Source organism: Coffea arabica, chromosome 2c (assembly GCF_036785885.1).
Source record: "Coffea arabica cultivar ET-39 chromosome 2c, Coffea Arabica ET-39 HiFi, whole genome shotgun sequence".
NCBI lineage: Eukaryota > Viridiplantae > Streptophyta > Magnoliopsida > Gentianales > Rubiaceae > Coffea > Coffea arabica.
This window is the reverse complement of record NC_092312.1, coordinates 37224137-37234936: the sequence shown is the minus strand read 5'-3', so window position 1 is coordinate 37234936 and position 10800 is coordinate 37224137. Positions and strand designations below refer to the sequence as shown.

Here is a 10800-nt window from a genome sequence, read left to right as displayed (position 1 = left end):
TAAATCATATTCACTTCTTATCAAGTAGCCATAAGGTTCATCTACTCCCTAAATCTAGAAATTTAGCTACTCATATAATGTGTAATAAGAAAAAGCATAACTTCATTGCAAGAACACATATTGAATCGCAAGTAAATGATAGATAAAGAAAGCTTAGTCAAGATTGGTGAAGAAGCTCCCAATGATCTTTTATTTCTTCAACAAATGAGTTCTACAATGAAGTCTCAAATTGTTCTCACAAAATGTTCTAGCTAGAGAGAACAAAAAAAGACTAACCACCAAGCTCCTATGCTAAAATCTGATGAGAACTATCTCTAGTATCTCCTCCTCCTTCTCTTGAATGATTCTAACCTTTCTAGTGTTAAAAGAGTCAAAATGTGGTTTTTGGACAAGACATAAAGCTCTTTTTTTTCTTCCAAAAGGTTCCTAGAATGTGTGCAGCCAAAATTCTTGTCTGGAGTTGAGCTGGAAAGTAGCGTGAAAGCAGAACAAGTGGCTGAGCAATTTGCAGAAATCAGGCTACAATACGCAACTTCAACCTACGTTTTCAATAGTCACGTATTCACTTCTGTGAATTTAGAATTAATTTAACTGCTATTTTCTTATAGATAGAGGCCAAACTAGCTTTTGTACAAAACATGAAATTTGTAGCTATTTGAGTTAGCTTTCCAATGCTTTAAAAATCATCATATTTGGAGGTCTGTGGACCGAGATATAACCAAAACACCATCAACTGGTCAGAGCTCTATTTCATCATGCACTTTTGTATTTCAACTTTTTGACAAGGAAGATGACTGAACTGGATTTTGATGTCTGCACACTAAATGTATATCTATCTCGTAGCTTCAAAGTGGTATAAGAATCACCTCAATTTGATGCTTGTTGTTCAAGATATTGCCAAAATACCACGATGTGTCAAAACTATCTTCACTCGCATTTCTTCATTTGAATGTTTTACTCTACATGTCTTCTTAAAACCACTTCAAATCATTAACAATCATCCAATTCTCTTCTCAATTCACTCCCTTTGATGATTAAATTATTAAACCTACAAAAATATGAAATTTTCACCATTAAAATCCATAGAAATACTGTCGCGCCCCATTTTTTAATAAAAACAAATAAAAGACGAGTTTAGAAAAATGGCTTTTGATTCAATTTTTTATTGAAAAATAAATTTTTAATTTAAAAGAAAATAAAAAAAATGGGTCTAAATGGGACTTGAAAATGCGACGATTTGACCCAAAATATAGTTTAAAAAGGGTTTGTTGAATGAAAAATGGAGTCGCCACTTGATATAGAGTTAAGGTGTACCAAGTCACCTAAAAATGAATTTTTTAAAGAAAAATAATAGAAAACCCTTTTTAAACGACTCCAAGTCAATGAAAATCAGAGAAAAAGATTCGGGAGTCACATTTGAAGAAAGGGAAGGCAAGGATAAGAATCCAAGGCACCCTTTCAACCTAGCCAAGGCTAGTTGCGCGATTTAGTCAAAGATTTTCTTATTTTAACCTAAAGATTTATCACATTTGGATGTACTATATGAATGCATACCCTAGACCTAGGAGGGTGTCGGGGGGTCGAAATTTATCTTCAAAACTTACTTGGTACCAATCATATTAATTGTGACGCCCCATAAAGACTCTTCGAAGAAGTCACGAATAATGCAAGTCATGAGACTCAAAAGAAAGTAAAAGTAAAGAAAATAATAATATACAAATGTGTATGACCTAAAGGAATGAATCATAATGGGTGCGGGGAACTTATACTCGTGACTTCAATGTTCCCTTTAATAGAGGGAATACGAGCGTGCTAAGGCTAGAGAAGCCAAACTCGTCCATATCCCATACTCAAAGGGGGTTTTCCTATCTAATCATGCAAATGTACTACCCTAACTCTAATTCTTAAGTGAAATGCAAGTCTAATGTTATGTTTTCATACAAAGGGGTAAGGAATATACATGTAAGGAAAAATACAAAATAGGGGATATAAATAGAAGGGAATATGGAATAAAGGATGAACATATATAAGAAAGTGTCATGCAACATGGTAAAAACCCTAAAAGGTGAAAAACATGCATGAAATGTAGTGATTCACACAAACATGATCTAACGCGTAGACGGTCCCTAAAGGTCTAGCGTTGGACTAGCCCATGTCTATGAATTCCTACTAGCATTGGACTAGTGGAAAATCGGAACAAAGGGGCCACAACTAGCGTTGGACTAGTGTGGTGACGGAAAAAAGACCACAACTAGCGTTGGACTAGTGTGGTGACGTCACACATTCATTACAATCAAATAAATCATGTAAAGCATAATAAAGCAAATAAACACATAAACCACATAAAACACATAACACGTAAGCATGATATCTAGATGTAAGACCCTAGGAAAGCGAGTAACACATAACACATAGGCATGCAAAAACACACAAGGCAAATAGCACATAAGCCCTAACTATTACATTTGGGGAGCCCTACTACAATCTAAGGGGGAATGAATTAAATAAAGTGATATCATAACCTAACTATTACAACCTTGGCATTAAATTGCCTTTCAAATAATCAAATTGAACTAAAATAAATATACAAAGCCAATAAAGCAAATAAATAAATAAATGAAATGAATAAAAAACATTCAAGAGGCATACAATCAAACATGTAAAGTCACATAGGGCACCTAGAGTCAAATAAAGTAAGAAATAAGGGATTAGGGTGTACCTCCCTTCAATTGGGACCCCAATGAAATGAAATCACTTATTTGCCCTCCAAAATACAAAGAAAAGGTCAAGGCACCACTTTAATTAACAACAATCATGAAAGATAAAAATGAATCATAAAATTGAATCAATTAAATCATATAAACAACCCACATTCAAGAAGTCAAAAGAATAAAAGACTTGATTGCAAACATTAACAAAGTTTTGGGTCAAAATTAAAGAGAAATAAAGCTTAGGGGCCTATTTGCAATTAAATTAGGGACTCAATTGAAGGAAAACACAAGTTGTTAGGGCCATAGTGACAACACTCGAAAGTCAGGGGGCTGGAATGAAATTTTGTCATTAGGCTTTTTGGCAAAACAGGCCATTGGGCCATTTTATTTGTTTGTTTGGGCCAAAACCTTCCCAAATCCAAATGAAAGTCCAAGGCAAATGGAGTGGATCAGTCTTCACTTTCCAATAAAACAAAACTAAACAAAAGAGTGGGCTTCTACCCTCTAGCCCAAACCAAAGCCCAAAAATAATAAACTAAACCCACTCTCTTAAACCCAAGCAAAACAACCTCTCAACCCCAAACTACCTATTTCACTAAAACCCAACATGGAAAAAAATCAACTAAAATTATTAAGCCACAATTATGACCTAAAATCAAGAAAGAATCTATCCAAAAAAGGACTACTTAAAATATTAAAAGATGATTACAATCTAAAAAGGGAAAGGAATTCAACTTTTCAATTCTTTGGGCTATATCAGAATAAAGGGGAAACTTGAGAAGTTCAATCACAACAGAATAGGGACCTAATTGGAGGAATCATGAAGACTTTGGGGTCGAAATTAAAGAAAAAGTAAAGTCCAGGGGTCCATTTATGTTTAAAATCATGACTTAATTGAACAAAATCTAGAAGGTACACAGGCCATAATGTGACTTCACCAAAGGTCAGAGGTCAATTCGAAATTAATTCAGGACCTACTTGCAAGAAGAAACAAATCATTTAGGCCGTGATAAAAATACTCAAAAGTTAGGGGACTGGAACTACAAAATCAAACGACTAATCATCTTCTCCAAACAATCTAAATGTTAGCTTCCATTTCAGCTTTCTTTCACGGCCGCAAAACTCTTCTTTCTTGCCGCAAAAAATTAACAAGCTCCGGCGAGCCTTGCACTAACCGGAGCAGTTCCTCACACACAAAATGCAAACAAGCCATCTTTTAAGTAGAAATGTTGGTGGGGCATTCTATCAAACAACAGGTGGGCAAAAGGAAAACCACTGATTCTTTGCCTAATTGATGGTATAACCAGCCCCAAAATCATCAGCAAACCTAATCATATTCCAGTCCAATCAACATATAAGCATATATATTAAGAAATTTAAGCTAATTAATAGGAAAATTGCACTAAATAATGCCACGGCAGACCCATTTCAGAGGCTTGAGAAGAACTGACATTTAAAGAGAGAAAGAAACAGATTACCGTGCTTTTGCTTGGTGAAATTTCGCAGGTGATGATGGTGGATTCGGTGGGCCTGCAACAAACTGCAATTCTTCCATCAAGTCCTTCTTCTTGCTCTGTTTTTTTTTTTCGCCCTTTCTTGCTCTTCCTCTGCCCAAGGCTGGTTTATCCTCCCTTTCGTTCATTTCTTTTCTTTCTGTTTTTCCAACTGCCCTCTTCTAGCTTAATTAGACTCCTAATCGCCAAAAATGGCCTGCGGGTTCAGGTCATGAGAGGCCTTAGCTTACGACCTCCTCGTTGCCATTGAAGCTGCATCTTTCACATCCTCTGTAATCAAAGGCCCCCAGCAAGCCGTGCCCCAAAATCCTCAATGCCGGCTGCAATAACTCCTATGGCAGTGGAATTCTCACCCCCTGTGGCCTCAATTCCTTGTTGCCGTTGCTCCTCCAGCTCCTTTTCTCCCAGATTTTTTTTCTTTTCTACTGTCTCTTCTATCCCCTCCGTTGTTCGCCCCCCCTTTTTTTGTTTTTCCTTTTTATCCCTCGCGCTCTTCTTCTTTTTTTCCTTCTTTCCCAGTTCGCCGAAGCTTTCATGCCCAAAACCTAGGCGCCCCTCTCTGTTTTTTTTCCTTTGTTTCTTTTTTCTCTCCACCCAGCTTTTTTCTTTTCTTTTTTCAGAAACCTCCTCCCTTTTTCCTTTTAGTCGGCTATCTCATCCTTTTTCTTTTTCTGTTTTTTCCTTTTCAAAATCCCTATCCTACAAGTGTCTAAACACCTTGCCACCTAGGTGATGTGTTGTTAAAAAATCAAAGGGACACTTGTCCCCATGTATGCCCCATCCATTTGTCATCATTTTTTTTTTTACTTTTTTTCCTCTTTTCTTTTTTTTTTAAATTAGTACCAAAACAAAATAAAATAAACTAAAAAACCTAAAAAATGAACAAATAGCGCTAAAATTAAATTAAATAAATAAATAAATAAATAAATAAAAAATTTGGTGTCTACAAATACAATTTTTGCCACTTAAACAATAAAATGTATATTTTTACCAAACCCTAGTTATGTAGTTATAAAACTAAATAAAACACACCAAAACACACTAATAAAACACACTAAAAACACGTAAAATATACACTTATCAAATACCCCCATACTTGAACCATTGTTTGTCCTCAAGCAATTAGAAATACAAACCAATAATGATCCAACTTTTGAAAATAAACATATGTGCACCAATCAAGTTCATTTTCTCAAGAACAAGATAAACAACCATTATGCAATCATCCATTAATCCTTAAGTACTCATAATATCTAGTAAAGGAGAGTGAATCATATCTTAATTATGCTAGTTCAACTCAATTTCTCACCTTTGCCCAATGTCACAAGTAAGTAACTCATATGGTCAATAAAAGTGCTATCTAATCCCATGATCATTTTCTTATTCAACCTAGAGAGGGATTTATTCATATCATATAGTTAAATATTATCTAAGTTGTGAAAGTACCTTTTGAAGCGAAAATCGATATTTTTAGATGAAGATCGTCGGTTATTCAACACTTCACATACTCATGTTGTTTTGTATGCTCTTAATTCAAGTACCATTTTACACGAAAATTGATATTTGTAGATGAAGACTCCCGATTACTAAGTACCAAAACCATTGGAGAAGAATAACTCTTATTTACTTTTTTTTTTATTTTTCTTTTTTTAATTTTTTCTTTCTTTTTTGTTTTTTTCGCAGCAAATATAATAATTATTCTCTCAAAAGAATAATCATGAGAAGAATATTACACTTATTGACCATATTGATCACTTAACTATGTAAAATCAAGTAAAGAGAAGAAATTTCATCAAATATGCAAAATGTAGGCATAATTTTCTCTACTTTACAAGATATCTTTTCTATAAATTTATAAATTATAATCACATAATAGTCATTTTCAAGTTAATTAAGAAAAGAAGTTTCCAAATCACATATATTTATCTCAAATATAGAAGGAATTTGAGATACTAATGGTATGAAACTTGTTACTCCTTGGATAAAATTGAAAATATTTTTGAAACTTTCTGGGGCAAAATTGCAAATTTGGACAAGATTCTGAAAAATTTTTGACAGAGTTTCCCCTTAAAATTAGACTAAACTCCCTGCCAACAACCCAAGATTAACGACACTTAAGTGTAATTCATATTCCAAACATCAAATCCAAGCAATAGACACAAAAATACTATAAGTACCACACATTTTCTCCCCCACACTTAAAATACACATTGTCCTCAATATGTAGGGAAAGAAAAACAACAAAAGATAGAAAAAAATACTCCCCAGTGCGATGGCTGAGATTCAGATCAACCATGAATCATGAACCTTCGCCAACACACAAATATCTACTAACATAGTCCAAAAGGTAAATTTGAAAATGGAAAAAGTCAAGTTAAACATCCTACAAACAAAAGATTAAAAACGACAAGCAAATCCGGAAGCAACAAAATAATCATGCTAAAGATGCAGCTTTAGTCATCGTCTTTATCTTCATCGCCATCATGAGATGGAGGAATGCCTAAGTGATACTTGATCCTCTCCAAGCGAGTATCCATTTGTCCCAACCGATACTCGATATCGTCCAAGAGTGTGAAGAGCCATTGCCAATTCGATTGTGGCGGTGAAGGAGGAGGTGCAACAGTTGAAGGTCCGGCTTCCTCTCGGCCATGTCGTGCTTTTTGCCGCCTTTTTCAAGTAGGTTGAGGAATATTCTCCGTACCAATACCCAGAAGATGAAGGGAAGAAACTGATAACTCGATTCTAGGCTTGACAAATTTCCGAGTTACACTGTGCAAATTAATGTCAAACACCAAAGAAAGCAGACGAGGAAATGCCAATTTGAACGAAGTAATCCGCAGCCTCACCGTAGACCTTATGTGGCTAATGATCATGTTCGGCAATAGAATTCGAGCGTAGGAGGACTCCCAATTGTGAAACATGTAATCAAGAAAATAGATATCACTTTTGCGGACCTCCGTATGATCCGTTTTCTTGGGTATGACGTTGCGTGCCATCATATAGATAATGAGACGATGGCGAGGTTCGTTGACACTTGCCACCATTATCTCCTTCCTTGAAGACCTAAAAGGTTGGTACTCAAAACCAAACCTATTTATGGCATGCGATGGATCCCATCGCCTATTTGGTGCGACGAAACCCTTCTTTAGGTTGACAGCCCGACCTTGGTTGTTACAACTCAAAATGGCGGCTAAACGCTTCCGCGCCAAGACAATACGTCTCTCTCACACCCATGACTCTACCATCTCACAACTGTGACGTGCTTTATAATCAATGTTGGCATAGAACTCTCGCACTAAGTCAGGGTAGAAGTGAGTTAAAAATGTGAGAACCGACGCCCAACCAAATTGATTAAACGCCTCTGAGATGTGATAAATCATTTCAATTTCTGGACTCACATGCATCTCAAAGAGGAACTCCAAATTAGCATGCGCCTCATGCCACTCTTGATTCCTAAGACTGGTGAACTTGGCACAATTAAAGATAGCAATTTCGGCACTATGAGAAGTACACTCCCCTTGTCGTCTCCGCACCGATTGAGGTAAAGGTGACCTCTCTTTTTGACTTTTTTCAATATCCTTACTCACCTCCATTTCATCTCTATTAGAGAATGAATAGACAACTTCTTTCCTCTTGTCATAGTACCTAAGAAAAGAGTTTCAATTATCCACATGTACTAAAACATATTTCATAACTTTGACAACAACGAATCCTAATTGACGCAAATAACCACAAAGACATATCTCCATGTCATAAAAAAGAATCAAATAAGCATATTCAAACAACTACTATTATGACATACGAGAAATGACATATTAAAAACGTTAAAAATTGCCAAAATCACCAATGTATCAAAATAGGCGACAGATGTATCCCAATCAGTGATATTACCATTAATCATGATTATAGCAGTCGATACTTAGTAACAATAATAGACGTTTAGTTATAAACATAGTTAAGCAAAAGTTATCCTAATAACTCACAAAATTCACCAAAATTACCCACTATACAAAATGCACATGATAAAACATTATCAACTAACCATTTTAACCATAATCATTGATCACAAATGGCTCAACGACATTCCAAACTAACTTTCCAATTTTAGTCAAATATAGCAATTTCAAAATTTAAGAAACTATTAATCCATAAAATTGCTATAGTGGAATATGTAAACATACTTAAACAACTTTAATAGGTATTGTTATTCTTGGTTTTGATGATCACAAAAGTTTGTTTATACAGACCAAGAAAGTGAACACTTTGATCAGGCCTGATGAAACAAAGAAAGCATATGTTTAATTGACTTCAGTCTACAATGCTTTGGATGTGGCAAACAAGATTGAAATAATATGAATGAATTTAGTCAGTGTTTTGTTCGTCCGAACGTCAAACTTGCTGTTTTCGGACGATTGGTTCGGACGATGATTTGTTCGTCGGACGTCCGACAGCTCCAACGGCTAGTTGACTCTTCAGCTGCCTTCTATCCGTTGGAAGCATTGATGAATCCCATTTCTGGTTCCCTTTAAAACAAAACTGGTTAGAACCAAGGAGGGACTTTTGCTCACTTTGTTTACAAGTTCTCAAGAGATATTTTAGCCAGAAAATAGTCTCCAAAGCAGATTTGTATTAAAGTGGTGTGAATTTCTGTTGAGCATTTTTTTTTGTGGTTGAAAGGATCCTTAGTGTAGCTTTGTTGAGGGTTTTCTGAGTGATTGTAAAACTTCTTAGCTTGACTAAGCAAGGCTTAGGGCAAGGAGGAAGTGCTCCCTCCATTGTACATCTAGTCGATCTTCTTTCATCAAAGAGAAGTTGCTCTTCCTAGTGTTTGGTCTTCAAGTTTGAGGATAGCTTGGTAGACACCTGGTTTGATTCCCTATTTTACTTTTCTGTTTAATAAAATTCTCATTGCTTTTCTATACTTGTTTTTCTGATCAATATTGCTCCTGTCTTCTAATCTACTTGGCAAATCATTACTAGAAAAGAAGGTAAATTTCAATTAAAGGAAAAGTGCATAAATTTGGTTAGGATTTTAATCAACCCAATTCACCCCCCCTCTTGGTTGTATTTGGGACTTACAATTGGTATCAGAGCTTGGTCTCCTTGAGATTAAGCTCTAACGGCTTGGAGTAAAGATGACAACCAGTCATGCTATGTTTGTTGAGGGGCAATCTGTTACTAGGCCTCCCATGTTCAGTGGCTCTAACTATGTTAGCTGGAAAGAACGGATGATTATCTTTTTGCAATCTATTGATATTGAACTATGGTTTATTGTGAGTGAAGGACCGCATGAAGCTAACTTTCTTGATGCAGATACAGGGTTGCTTCGGCCAAAAACGAGAGCTGAAATGAATGCTCAAGATAGGACTAACCTCACATTGAATGCCAAGGCCATGAATGTTCTTTATAGTGCCCTAGATTCAAATGAATCAATTAGAGTAAAAGGCTGCAAATCGGCCAAAGAAATGTGGGATAAACTAAGGGAAATCCATGAGGGTGGTGACAACGTGAAAGAACAGAAAAAGGCTATCTTGGTTACAAAATATGAATCATTTAAAATTGAACCTCTTGAGGATATTGACAAAATGTATTGCAGGTTCACTGACTTGATCAAAGATCTTGAAGCATTGGGCAAAGAGTACACTTTGGGAGAGAAGAACAGGAAAATTCTCAATGCATTGGGCAAAGAATGGGAAAATAAAGTGACTGCAATAGAGGAGGCTAAGGATTTAAGTTCTGTGCCTATTGAATCTATCATAAACTCACTAACCTCTTATGAGTTGAAACTGAAATCTAAAGTGCAGGAGGAAGAGGATGCTAGAGCAAAGAGAAACATTGCTCTAAAGACTACTCAAGGTGAAGATGATACAGCTCACTTAGATGATGAAGACTCAGAGGGTGATGATAATGATCTTGCTCTCATAACCAGAGGCTTCAAGAGAATCTTGAATAAAAGAAAGTTTAGAAGGGGAGGTCCTAGCAATCAATTCCAGAATCAGCCATCTATTGCAAAGTACAAAGGAAAACAAGATTTCAACAAGAAACAGTTGGACAAATGCTTCGAATGTGGACAACCTGGACACTATGCAAACGAATGCCCCATGAAGAAGATGAAAGATGGAAAAACTGATAGGAAGCCAAGATTCAACAACTTTCAGATTACTTGGAATGAATGCAACTCCGAAGGGGAAGTTGAAGAAGAAGAAGAATCAGCTCAAATGGCCTTCATGGCTATTGGAAATAATGAGGTAACTTCCACACACTCTCTATCTGAAAGTGATGATGATGAAGATGATGATCTTGAATCCTTTGTTGAGAAACTGCATGATGCCTTGAAGGAATCGTATGATAAAAACAAGCAGTTAAAACAGAAAATGGCTTTTCTCATTCAAGAAAATACAAATCTTTTTCAACAAAATAAACAACTAAAGACTGACAATGAAAGTCTTGTAAGAGCCGGATGCAATGTTCAAAATGAGCTTGATAGAAAGACAAATATTTGTGAAATGCTGAAGGAAAGACATGGTAATTTGAAGAAAAGAATGGATAAATTGGATGAAACCTTGAATGCAAGA

The 10800-nt window shown here is 35.8% G+C and overlaps 1 long non-coding RNA gene across 1 annotated transcript; it reads right to left on the bottom strand.

Moving 5' to 3' along the window:
- Positions 1 to 582: 582 nt before the first annotated feature.
- On the bottom strand, positions 583 to 4863 carry LOC140035324 (uncharacterized). The gene is made up of 2 exons (XR_011839428.1): positions 2720 to 4863; positions 583 to 1048 (listed from the first exon to the last, which is right to left on the bottom strand). It is a non-coding gene; the product is annotated as an uncharacterized lncRNA (long non-coding RNA).
- Between the last annotated feature and the right edge of the window lie 5937 nt (positions 4864 to 10800).